Genomic DNA, 13,399 nt, shown 5'->3' on the forward strand with positions numbered 1-13,399 from the left:
CCCCAGTGATTCAAGCAGGTTTTTGCCCAAGTGTTATATGTGTCTTTGAGTTTTGGGGCAACAGTATTAGGCATTTTATTGCTGTTAAGAGCAGATCATTTGGAAAAATCAAAGCTAGTTGAAGTCCATCATTTGGCTCTTAATATTATATTTCTATAAAGAGAAGTTGAATGCAGCTGCATATACGGATGAAGCATGTTCTCTGTTAGACTGTCCCTTCTGTTCAGATCCAAGTCTTGCTGTTTCACTCAGCAGTACCTCCAACCTAAATTTTCCATGGTTTCTAATTTTAAGGACCATGTTTAATGGGTTAAACATTCTAATCTTTTCCTAGACCTTCCATTTGGTGAGTCCTGTACAAACACATGAGATGCAGCACTTTCTCTGAAGAGCTGACAATCTAAGATGAGGATTCTTGCAATTTCTAGCATGTAGGTGGACTGTACGCCTGTATGAGGTCCTGTTCCCCACACACTACCAACTTCAGTTTCCAGGCTAGAGAAAGTGTTCATTGGCCAGCTGGTGGGAATGGGAAAAACCAAGCACACCTCCCTGTGCATCTCTGAGTTTGAGTTTACCCCAGTTTCCAGCTGGATATCATTACATTCTGGAACGACTGGGTCTTAGAAATGTTTCATGCTTCCTGTTGAGCTTGCATGAAGTATAACTTTGAACTCTTTTTTTTTATCTCTATCATAACCAGACCTGAGACTGAAGTAGAAATAAAGGGCATTTGTCCAAGATTCAACATGTGATTGCCTCCTTGTTCCAGCTATAAATGAAATTACCTTTGTGTACTATTATATTAAAATGTTTTTAAGAGCAGTGGGTCCAATTCTGCCATCAGGTATGATCAGTTTTCTCCCACTATCTAAGTAGGGAATGAATTTGTAGAGCCAATGACAAAATATGGCCCTAAAATTCCTTATTATGGAAATAATTGTTATATTCTATCAGGTATGTATGTGTGTGAAATTTGATTCCTTATAAAGCAAACAAACGCTAGAAACTTGGAAAATGTCTTCCTATACTCCTCATCCTGAAAACATAGAAGTAGTACTGCATCTGCTGTAAAGTTACGCATATTTTTTAGTCTTTGCAAAGCTTTGGATATCTATGGCTGCTGACAGACATGGGAAAAAAAAGCCAGCATTTTACCAGAAAAGGAGCCGCATCAGTTTGACACGGCTCGCCCAACAACTGTATAGATTGTGCACTTCAGTGGGCTTTTTGGTGCTTCTGTCTAATAGCTGATTGATCAGTGCATGCCCAGCAGAAGAGTTGCATCAGTTTGACCTCGCTCACCCAAAGTCTGTATAGATCATGTGCTTCAGAAGGGCTTTTTGGCACTTTTATCTAATGACTGTGTCCCGGGACCCGAAGAAGCCGGGAAGACTCACCTGCAAGGCGGGACAAGTGGGATGCCGCGGCGGAGAGAGAGCCCATGTGGCTTGTTAGCTGCGTCCATGTACGGCTGCGGCCGACAGCTGATGATGACGTCAGATGCTGGCCGGCAGATTTAAAAATGGCAGCCGCCGCTCCGGAGGCAGTGGATGCTGAGGGGAACGAACGGCTGTCTGAGCCGTCCCCAACGCCAGCCCAGTGGGACGGACGGTGGAGAGCCAGTGTGCCAGGGAGGACGGTGGCACAGAGAGAAGGAGCGATGATGGGATTGCCGGTGGATGGACCCTGAGGTGCCAGGTTGGGGAAGCCACAGAACACTGAGACCATCCAGGATGATTCAGGGCACCAAGAAGTAAGTGCTGAGACAGTGGGTGTGGGAATCGCCAAAGAGGGGCGAGAGACCGAAGGATCACCTGGCGGGAGAGTGAGATCATGGCGGGATCACCGCCGAGAATAGAGGACATCTGTCGAAGGACAAGGGGTGCAGCACTAAATATCCAGGAGGCGTTACTCCTGGGCACTATCATAGGGTGTTGGTGGTGGGTCAGTGAGATAGTCGGCACTGAAGAACCCTTTGGGGGAAGCAAGTAGATCAGGGGGTGTATAGGGTGACGGGTCGGTGGTATAGTATCTATGGCAGTAGGGCTTAGGCCTCAATACAGGTGGGTGTGAAGGGCCTGATGTCAGGGCAGGAGTGACCCAAGGGTTTTGGGGAAACTCAAAGACGAAGGCCACTATAGAAGTCTGCAGGATCATCACTGAGCAGGCACGGGGAAGTGGAGGCCACAGGTGGCATGAGACCGGGGTGTAGGTGTGGCAGGAGCCCTGTGTGTAACCGACGAGGCCGACCCGGGCCACCGAGGGACCCGTGAACTAGCCCCGCCCCACTAGTGTAACAGCAAGTCGTGGCAGGAGAGAAGCGGGGTTAGCGACGCAGGAAGACGAACGACCACGGTAACACCCACGCCCGGTGAAGAGGGTGGTCATCGACACGGAGAGTCAGACTCCTAGTAGAGATACTCGAAGGCCCGTCAGGGACAACGTGGTGCATTGGCTGGGAACCGTAGTAATACATCAGATTGGGATGCAACCAACCGAGATGGGCCCAGCTGACCTTCTGGCTCAGAACTTGCAGGCTTTAACGCAGATAGTGGGATCCCAACAGTGGCTGCTGACACAGCATAGCCCGTCAGTGCTGGGAATGCTGAAGATGACAGCCAACGATGATCCCGAGGCTTATATTGAGGCTTTCAAATGCCAGGCTATTGTGGCGGGCCTAGACAAGAGGTATTGGGCCAGCCAACTGGGGGCCCTGGTGGTGGGCATGTCTCAGGCGGCCGACCGATCCCTGAACAGAGATGAAGCCCAAGACTATGGGGCAGTGAAGGTGGCGATTCTTTACCGCCTAGAGCTTGATCCAGAACATTACCGGAGGCTGTTTAGAGCAAAGAAAGGGCCCGAAGAAAGACGACCGAGAGTGCTACTACAACGACTTAGAGACCTTTTTGGAAAATGGGTCAAGTTACCCACATGCACAACGGCAGCCCTGATAGACAAAATTATATTAGAACAGTTCATTAACGATTTAGAGGAAAAAACACAGCACTGGGTGAGGCAACGTGCCCCGGAAACGTGTGAGGGAGCATTGAAGTTAGCCGAATCTTTTGTGGGGGCGGAATGGCATTACCCCAGGGAGAAGCGGGGTCCCACTGTGACGACACCAGCACCCAGGGAGGTGGAGAAACACAGACCCAACTACCGACACCAAGGGGGCGACATGGTGTGCTACCACTGCAGTAGAGTGGGGCATTTTGCTAGGGAGTGTCCAGGCCGTGCAGCTGAGAGACGACGACCCACAGATATCTCAAGGAGCTTGAGGGAAGTCCCGGAAGAGCAGACCACGGGGGAACCCATGGACTGCAGTTTCGGGACTGGGGAAGGTAAGCCGGTGTGGGAATGGCCGGCGGTGCGAGCGTGGGTTGAGGACCGTATGGCTGTGTCTATGTCCGAATCGCCAAATCTTTCCAAATCTCTCCGAATTGATTTGGTGGGTTCTGATTTGATTGGAGAGATTAAAGCATCTCCTGATTCGATTCGGATTTAGAGGTTTGACCACTGCATTGGGCCGAATCTCTGCCAAATTGAATCAGTGACTGAAACTTCTCACAGCCCTAGAGTCTACTACAGCCTCCCAGTGGGAGGTTCTCAACTACGCATTTAATGGCAATGGGGGATTGCTCTCTGGATTTCCTTCTAGCTTGCTCCTTTGTCTTTTTGGCTAGCAACAAACAAGACTTAGGGGGCATCTGAACCCCAACACCTCCGGGCTTAGAACTTGTGTGTAGAAGGCCTGCCATGGATTTGGGAGGATCTGAAACTCAAGTCTGAGTCTGGCAGCTAGGTTACTTGCTGGTGGTAGCACCACACGAACCTGAACAACTGAGCTCTGCTCAGTTGATGGAATTTGGAACTGATTTGGCCTGAGACTCTAAATTAAAATATATATATATTTCCAGCAGTTTCAAAAAAAGGTAACATGCATCAATTCTGGATGAACTAAGTATATGGATACTATATACAAATTACTACAGCCATGTTTAATTTCAAGGTTATTGTTTACAAATATGCTTCTCACTTCTATGGGCTCAGGAAGAACAGAGTCTGATAGTAAGGAGAGGGAGCGGGGAAGGGACTGCCAGGGGAAAAAAGTTGGGGGCAGCGGGAAGTAGAGAGCCAAGGGGCTACCTGACCCCCCCCAGATTTATTTTTCCTGATGTAGCAGGGGGACAAATTCAAGGCAAGCCCCTGATAAATAGATTCTATACCTGGAAAGTTATAACAAATTTATGAATTTTCCACATACAGAATCTAATTATTAGGGGATCATCTTATATTCAGGGTTGTCTTCTATTCAAGTAAATACAGTAGATTAGATCTCAGGAAAAACTCCTGTTTTAGTGTTAGAACAGTGAGGTAATGGAATAGATTGCCCAGGGAAGTAGTGGGATCTCCTTCACTGAAGGCTTTCAAGAGGAGGGTGGATAAGCATTGTCCAGAGATGATTCAGGGGTAGCAGTCCTGCAACTGTGTAGAGAGCTGGATGACCAGATAACCCTTGAGGTCCCTTCTATTCCTATGATTCTGTGATTAAGTGTTGAGGTCTCTTGAAAATATGTTTCTACTTGTAGGCCTGGGCACCTGAAAATCTACTCCATGTTGTATAAAACATCACAATTTGGTTTTAAAATAAAAAGAACTGTTAATTATACTGCTTTTTAACGTGAAGAACATAGCTGAACAGAACTAGGTGCATTAGCTTCTGACTCTGCAACTGGTCCTCATGCAGAAAAATTAGATGTACAAAGCCTGCCCATGAGCCTTTCCTATGTGGCACTTGACACTGTGCTCCAGTTGAATTATGAAAAGAATTTGGGTGCTTTGGGTCTCTCAGCAAAAATTCCTCTGGCTTTACCTGCCTGTGACTGTGTTTCCATTTCAGTCATGCCTGGCCATGGTTTGCTCTGATGTCTCCTACAGTTTGACATCAAAGGTTGTTTTTTTAAAATCTTACACTTTTTTTTAAGCATTTACTTCCCTATTTTTTTCTACATTTTCAGAAAACTGCCCTGCAAAAACACTATAGCCAGACAGTCTTTTCAGATCAAGTGCATCTGTGCTGCATATCGTAATGCTTAGGTTGCAGAAGCACCAAATTATTCTTTTGCGGATGACACAGTTATGTCACCACCTATTTTTGCCAGCTATTGGAACCTTCACATTTGAATAAAGGCCCGTGGATTTTTCAACCGTAACTGACAAAAACCAAGATGAAATGACTGTATTGAGTTGCATGCCTTCATTAAATAAAGTGTGAGCTGATTACAGAGGGAAAAAATCAGGTCACCTTGCTCCTGTGCGTGAGCGCTGGAATGGGTTAGCCGGTATTTATAAGAATGTAAGCGATGGGAGTTTTGTTAGAAGGAAGCCATTTGCCTAGTCAAAGAGTCAATGCAGAGGATAAAGACAAGCTAGGATTTTAATTACATCAGAGGGAGAAGTTGAGGGATCTGAAGAACTAATTGCAATAAAAGCATCATGCTGTTTTGTGCAGTGGAGGCTGGCTTGGAAAATGGGACAGTTTTATGTCTGTGTTCTGATGACATTGCTGATTTGGTACGTCCTGATGGCACATTGAAGGGTGGTCAGAAGTGTTGGTGTTCTAGGAGCTCAAGACTGAAGCTGGCTGCCAGTACTGGAACTACAAAAATCATTGCCACCTGACTCACTGCCTCTACTCCATCATAAGTCCTCCCTACAGTTTGTGCCCCTTCTACCTGTGGTGGTGAACTAAGCTACTGGTTTCCATTTAGTTGAAAGTACTGCAGTATTTAAGAGCACCACTCTGCCAGGCAGGAGATGTCATCTTGCCAGTGCCTGCACACTATGTCTGTAGAGGCAATTTACAGGGCACTGTGAAGAGCTCATGCTGAACATTTCCATGCTGCATATTTCCACACTGCCTACCTGTGGCATTTCCTGAGCTGACAGTATTTAGCCACGTGTTTTATTTAGTAAGTCGGAAGTTCATTGGGAAAAGTTGTAAGATCAATACTTTTCTGTCACTTTGTTATATTTCTAGGAAGGAATCTGTAAGAAAGTTGGAATCCAAATAAAATTATTTATTTTCCCAGAAAACATTGATCTGATTATGTTCAGCCTTCTCCTAATATTGTACAAGAAAAAGGCCATACAGATTTTTTGCTGTTTCATACTTTAAATAAGAGAAGACCAAATAGCTATCTTTTTCTTAATGCATCCATTTCACTTAGTATAATTTCATCCATTATTAACATGTGGAATATTAATTAAAAGCTAGAAATTGACAATCATTATGGAAATGAAGTCAGTACAATTTTGTAATTTCTTTGAAATTGAGATCCTAAATAAGCCTGAAGAAAAGTCACCTTCCCTTACATAGCAATCATTTGAAACTAGTGTTTCATAATATACCCCTCTTCAGGGAACACTTTGTTCTCCTTCTTATGGTCATTTTGTAAAAGATGATAATTGAATGTAATGTGATGAGTTTTCACACTCTGTTCCCATGTTTTTTTATTCTGTTTTGTTCCATCTGTTGACCAAGCTTGAAAATCTAAATTCCTGCTTACTTTTGTAACATTCCTTTTAATATTAGATGAAATACTGTAAGTGATGATATAACTTCTGCTTAAAGAAGAATCTTCTTCTGTTGCAGTCACATTCTTACCACAGTGAAAAAATCCCATTCACTGCAGTAGGACCAGGACCTCTTGCTATGCCTATCGTTTTATGCCATGAATATATTCAGTTTACCTACAAAAATGCCTTTTTCTTGTGTTATGACTTTTAACACTGAAGAGCTGGCCAAAGGAGCCAACTAGACTGTATTCCTTGCATGAACATATTTGATTGCTTGGGTCCCCTTTGAATACACACTGCAAGCAGTGGTATATGAATGTTACTGAGAGCTCGTGATCTGAAGGCAAGAGGCCACATTTTTAGCTGGTTTCATTAGTATAACTCTGTTGACATTAATAGAACTATGCTGACCCCTCCAGAGTTTCAGCGAAGGTGGCATTGTGGAAGAATGCACATGCTTGGGTCCTGAATTCTAAACGTGGGCCTGCCATTGAATCAGTGGGCAGCTTTAGATAAGGCACTCCAACTTCTTGCCTGTTTTTCCATCTCTAATATAGAGAAAATATTCACCTACCTATCTCACAGGGCTTGGGTGAGGATTAGTTCATCTCTGCCCAGTCATTTGAAAACTAGCTCCGTAAAGGTGCTAAATGTTGCAAGTAGTCAGCCTTTCAGATGTGTTCAAAGCAAACTCCTAACAAGTGGCTATTTGTCTGTTTTATATTAAACATGCTAAAGAAACATCAAAGTAGAGCTTTCTTTGTTAATACTAGCAAGAAATGCTAGTGCTAGATATTTTGGCAAAAGCCAAAAAAGATGTGGGAATAAAAGCCAAATAGAGTTATAAAACCAAAACAAGATTAGTTTATGGTGCTTTTGGTCTAGACTACAGTCTTAATTTCTTTATCTAAATATAAAGCGTGCCTTTGGAAAACGCATTGCATTTTGACTACATACAAATTGTTCAGGGAACAGCTGAATTTATGATGATTACTAGAATATTAACTTCAATATAAAAATTAGAAAGCTTTTTCTTTTCATTGTAATGAATTAGGTTAAGGAAATAGCTCTTCAGAAAGCATTTATTGTGATCAGGGTTATTTCCATATAAATAACGTGGAGAAACAAAACACAAGGATTAAAAATATAAAAATCAGTTTAATTTCCTGGAGATAGTCAAGTTGACTGAAGCTGAAATTTCATCCTTATTAATTGTACTGATTCACCATTAAATTTGATTAGGACTTCTACCTTACAATGAAGTATGTTTCCTTTCTAAAATATGTGTTGTAATCGAAGGCATAAAAAGATCCATATTACCAGGAAGTACTTCAGATCAGAATCTATTCAAAGTGAAATCTTGGAACCAAACACTTTTATTGAAGTGAGTTTGCACTTGTATGTGACTTCTGTGGGAACAGGAGGGGAGAGAAGGAAAGTGGATCCTAGTGTTAAGTAGTCATTCAATGGTTTTCTGAACTTCTTACTATTTAATAACATAGTTTCTTTTTCATAAGGGAAATGGAGTTTTTAGGTAATTAGCCCATGCACATGATGCTGTCCATAGTGCCTACTTTTTTAGCTAGTGTAAATCAGTTGAGCTTTATAACCTGGCTTAGTGTATTAGACTTTCTTAATGTAGCTTGAAATAGAGATTGGCTTTTAATTTAACAGTGATTCTGTAAAGCTTCTACAGACATGTGGGGAGCCTGCACCAACATGCTGGAAACCCAGAAATTGATGGGCTCCAGCAGCCTTCCACATCATGTATATCAGTGTCCCCATATGACCTTGCATGGAAAAAATGGTGGCTGGGTGCTTTGAAACAAAAAATGTTCAATGAGCTTTAGTTCAAAGCACCCCAACACTGTGTTTTCAGTGCAGGGATGCTGATACATGTGACGTGCAGATGCTTTCAATTAGTGTAGCTCACTAATTAAAGTGCCCGGCACCATGTCCCAGAGCACATGTAAAAATGCCCATAATGTCTTTAATCTGCAGGTCACAAGTCCCCTTTCAGATTAAAGTCTGCCTGGCCAGAGTGTGGTGCTCTCTCTCTCTCCCTTTTTTTTATGCTAATGCTCTGGGAGCATTCCTGTTGACATCCTTGGGAGTTATTCCATGACTTCAGAGGCATCAGGGTCAGAGTAAGAATAGAAAAACAAAAGAAAAAAACCAAACAAACCCACACTGCCCTTTGTAGGGGTGTACTGGGATATTTTCTTTTTGCTTCTGTTAAGGGTGAATGACGAGCTGTTTGAGAATGTTTTAATTAAGCAATTATTTCTTTAGTCTAAAAATGCTTCTTTGTCAAAGTAAAACTTTTGCCCTAAATATTGGGCTATCAAGTATTCTGGATTGGCCCATAACTGTTTTCTTACTCTCTGTCATATGTACATATGTAAACATGCATTCACCCACTGATTTTCTGAAAATTTTGGGGTCTTGATTTTGTCCCAGTGGAGAGCAAAACCAACCCCTATTGTCAGTAGCATGCAGCGACTCAGGCTGACATTTTTTTAGAACTCTTTAGCAGACTGACCCCTTTGATAAGCGTCTGTTCTCAAATTCTCCTTCTTCAGTGCCTGCATTAGTGCATACAGGATTGGATGTAGTTTTAATGGCATGCCAAGCCTGCTTTTTGCAATTAATTGGCCCCCATTAGAAAAGTGCTAGAGCAACCAATTATGTTAGAAGTGATTAATTTAGCTTTACAATTTTCTCTTTGCTGTGCTGCTGCTCTGCTTGGAAGTAAAGTTGAATCGATTTGTCTCTTTCTGTCAGTGTGTGGTATAGAGCAGGGATGTCCAACCTGTGGCCCACCTGCCACAAGTGGCACAGGCAGCCTCTGTGTATGGCATGTGGGAGATTGGGAAGGGGACAAGTAGCACAGTGGCAGATAGAAAGCAGAGCAGCTAATCAGGACAAAGTACTGGGCAGCAGCAGAAAGCAGAGCAGCAGATTGGGCAGGGGATTGGAATGGCACTTGGAGAGAATGCAGGGTTAATTTGCGATACTCGGCCTCAGTTGGTATAGAGCAGTGGGTCCCAATCTGTGGTACACATACCACCAGTGGTATGCAGACAATCTGTCAGTGGTACGCATTAATGGATTGATTATAATTACTTTATATGACAAAAAACTGCTGGTGGTACTTAAGGTTGTATCGTTTTAAATTAGTGGTGTGCAATCTGTCAGAGTTTGGGAACCGCTGGTATAGAGTGTCTTATCTCAAGTAAGAGAGCAGCTTTTCTACTTCGTATTTTGAAATAAAAAACAGCAGTTTCAGCTTTGAATTCTAGCATACATTATGCACTTCTTTTCCTCCATAACCAGCTGCTAGAAATTGCAGTGTGCATTATATGCCCGAAATACAGTAAAAATGCTTTCTTCTGGTTAAGGGCAAAAGTGAACACAAAATCTGCACTAGACTCACAGGGAGTAATAAATAAGCAACAACTAGCAGTCTCTGCTCTCTAGTGTTTGCTACTTAGTTACTACAAGGAAATATCTGTTTTTCTTTGTTCTAGCTTTCAAAAACAAGGTGCGCGTGATATTCCAGGGCATGTTCTATGCAAGAAAATGCTTGTATTTTTCATCTTCTGGTTTCTTAAGCCCCAATTCACCAAAACATTTTGTCTTTGAGTTGTTTCCTTCATTTCAAAGAGACCACTTAAAGGCTTTAAATCAAGCATGTCCTAAATTTCTTTCCTGGATTGGGGCCTTATTCATCTGCCTGGACATGCCAGCTGAGGGTTTTGGTGGTACTGCTCACAGTCTCCTTGGAGGACTGTTGCATGTACCTTGTGTTTTGAGATGCATATGTTGTGTAGTAAGAACATGAGCACTGTCATACTGAGTCAGATCGATAGTCCATTTAGCCCAATAGCCTGTCTCTGACAGGGGCAGAAGTGAATGCTATACAGGGAAAGCGTCAAACAATGTCCTATTCAATGCCCTTCTGGTATCCATCATTCATTGACTTAGAGATGACAGGAGAAACATCTACAGGCACCTGCTACAGATACTTAGTAAACAAGCCTCATAAAACTCTAATGATCTCCAATAATTAGGAAATGTGAAAATATATGTTCCCTGATATGGTGCATGTACAACTGAGACTAGGAAGCTTGTAATAAATTTCTAAATAGAAGAAAACTATATGTGTTCATGTTTATCACTCGGTATTGACATCAGACACTGTGCTTCCATGATGTAGCCCCACAATTCTCTGAAGGATAGCAAAATAAATATATGTAGTTAATTTATGTGATGCACAAAAGGGTTGAGCTTGCCTCAGAGTAGCTTCAAAGTAAGGTTTGCTTTTATAGAACAAAAGGGAATCATGTTAAATAACTACTGAAAATCAACAATAAGGTTAGCAGCTACAGAAAGAGCCTCCAGGGTAAAATGGCGAAGTTAAATTGCATCTTCTGTTCTCTGTATATTTAAGATAATCCCTTTGTTCTATTTAGCGGACTCCCACATCCTGTTTTCAGTATGGATCATATAACCTGTATAGGTCCCGATTTTAATCTCAAACCTGGACTAACTCCTGTGAAGTCGGTGGATTTATTCCAAGTTTGCATGCATATAATCAAGATTTCAATCCATAAAAAACCCCCTCAAAACACTTAGGTTGTTAAAGTTTATTAAAAATGCTTGGGTGGGGAGGTGCTTATAGGTAGTTCAATCCACCTTTTTTATTCCTCAAATTACAAACCTATCTCTATTGTGTAGTACCGTTCCTTGATAATCCAGAAACATCGTTTCAGAGTAACACAAGTTGTCTTGTCCATAAAAGCATCTAGGGCTTTCCTGATGCACAATACTCCAAAATAGAGCTCTCTTTTTTTTTCTGTGATAAAAAATTCTATTAAGAATCGAACTACATTCAACCATGCTGCAAAGACTGAGTCATAGACATTTATTATTATCATTACTATTAGTATTAGAATTATTAGTATTATTAAAATAACACCTACATGTTTTGTATCAATAGATCTCAACATTTCACAAAAAAGGTAGGGGGAACTCATAAATATGCAGAGTACTACAAAGGAATGGAATGAGAATCCTGGGGGAGGGCAAAGTGGGGAGCAGGAGGCAATAACTACAGGCTGCCTATAAGGAGGCAACATAATCAAGAAACTGCAATAAAAGCATTCCCAATTTCCCAAACTGCAACAAAAACATTCCCTCTTTTTTTTTTTTTAATGAAAAGTAGGTGCAGTGTGATGCACAACTAGATGGATTACATTTAGAACATTGTCAACAGCGGGAGTTTCTGAAATTAGACACAGTAGGTAAAGAAAAAATGGAGTTGTTTGATATAATTACTAAATAGTAAACAAGTATGCTGCCAGTATTAGATGTCTGCACTTTGCTTCTTATTTAAACCATGCAATTTGTGTGTTACCCTATGGGAGTCATAGACTTTGTCACCTCATTCCCATCTTGTTTGTGCCTCACTTCAGTGCACTTGCTCACAAGAGAAATGGTGTTAACAAATTGCAGAAATTATAGATGAAAATCTGTCATCCCACAACCCACTGAGAGCACTGTGCCAAGAAACACATGTAAATGGTGCACAAAGTTTGCCTACTAAGTATAGCTTTGATTTCATTATAATTCAGGACATTCCTAAGATGTAGCAGGAGACCAAAACCCCAGGAGTCATGACACTGTCAGCATGTTGGTGCGTGTGCCAAATAGGAAGCTCATGTGTATATGCTTCCCGTGGGGCTGAAGAATTTTTGTAGCCTTTGGTTCTCCTATAATAATTTTTTTCATTGTGACATCATGGAAGAACTATTTAAATATTTAATTGTGTTGCTATTTTACTTTCATTGCCCCTTCATGTTTTATTCTGTGTGCCAGATTGTGAGGGCCTGTCATTTTGAAATGGTATGTGTTCTGTTCTGTTACAGTAGCAGAGCATATCTTGTCCCAAAAAGAAAACAAAACCTGTTTTTCTTTAAATAATTTGATGGGAAAATCACTTAAAAACAGCTGGCACATTTGGTTAAATAGCATTTTGGTAAAACCACTGATTCACCCAGCTTGTGCCAGGAATAAAGCAGAATTCCCCTGCAGTGTGTCAGAGAGATGGAGAGTAACACCAAGATTGTATTCTGACTTGAACGTAATGGGCCAGATATTTAAGTAGGAATGTATACAGTCAGTGTGAGCAGTCAGGTTTCATACAGAGGCACTTGTGGTCCACTTCTGGGTCCGCTGCAGAGTGTGTGGGGGACCCTTCCTCCCCCCCAGCTCAGCGACTGGTTTCTCCTGGGTCTGAGGCGACACCTGGGATCCCCCCACAGCCAATTGCTGAGCCAGAAGGGTGCGGGGGCAGGGTCTGCCACCAAGCATGTGGCCCCCTCCCCCCCAATTCCTGTGGGACGTTCCATCCACCCCACCAGCTCAGTGTTCACGAGCCATGCCTGGTATCTCGAGGTATGTAGAAAAAACATTTAAAGCTGTGTCTATCGCCGAATTGCTGATTTCCAAATTAGCATCAAATCTTCAGATTTGGATTCGGCTGAATCAAATTGGGACAGTGATCTGAATCAACAAATCATAGTTTCATAGTTTCTAGGGTCGGAAGGGACCTGAGCAGATCATCTAGTCCGACCCCCTGCCATGGCAGGAAGAGCACTGGGGTCAAATGACCCCAGTAAGGTGGTCATCCAACCCCCTCTTAAAAACCCCTAGGGTGGGAGCCTGCACCACCTCACTTGGAAGCTGGTTCCAGACTCTAGCCGCCCTGACCGTGAAGTAGTGCCTCCTGATGTCCAACTTAAACCTTCCCTCC

General features: G+C 42.5%; 1 protein-coding gene across 2 annotated transcripts in view; it reads left to right on the top strand.

Moving 5' to 3' along the window:
* TMTC1 (transmembrane and tetratricopeptide repeat containing 1) overlaps positions 1-13,399 on the top strand; it is a 337,017-nt gene that overhangs the window by 198,041 nt on the left and 125,577 nt on the right. The gene's annotated exons all lie outside the window — the stretch shown is intronic.

This window comes from Gavialis gangeticus, unplaced genomic scaffold (assembly GCF_001723915.1).
Source record: "Gavialis gangeticus isolate Ggan-Ray unplaced genomic scaffold, GavGan_comp1, whole genome shotgun sequence".
Lineage (NCBI taxonomy): Eukaryota > Metazoa > Chordata > Crocodylia > Gavialidae > Gavialis > Gavialis gangeticus.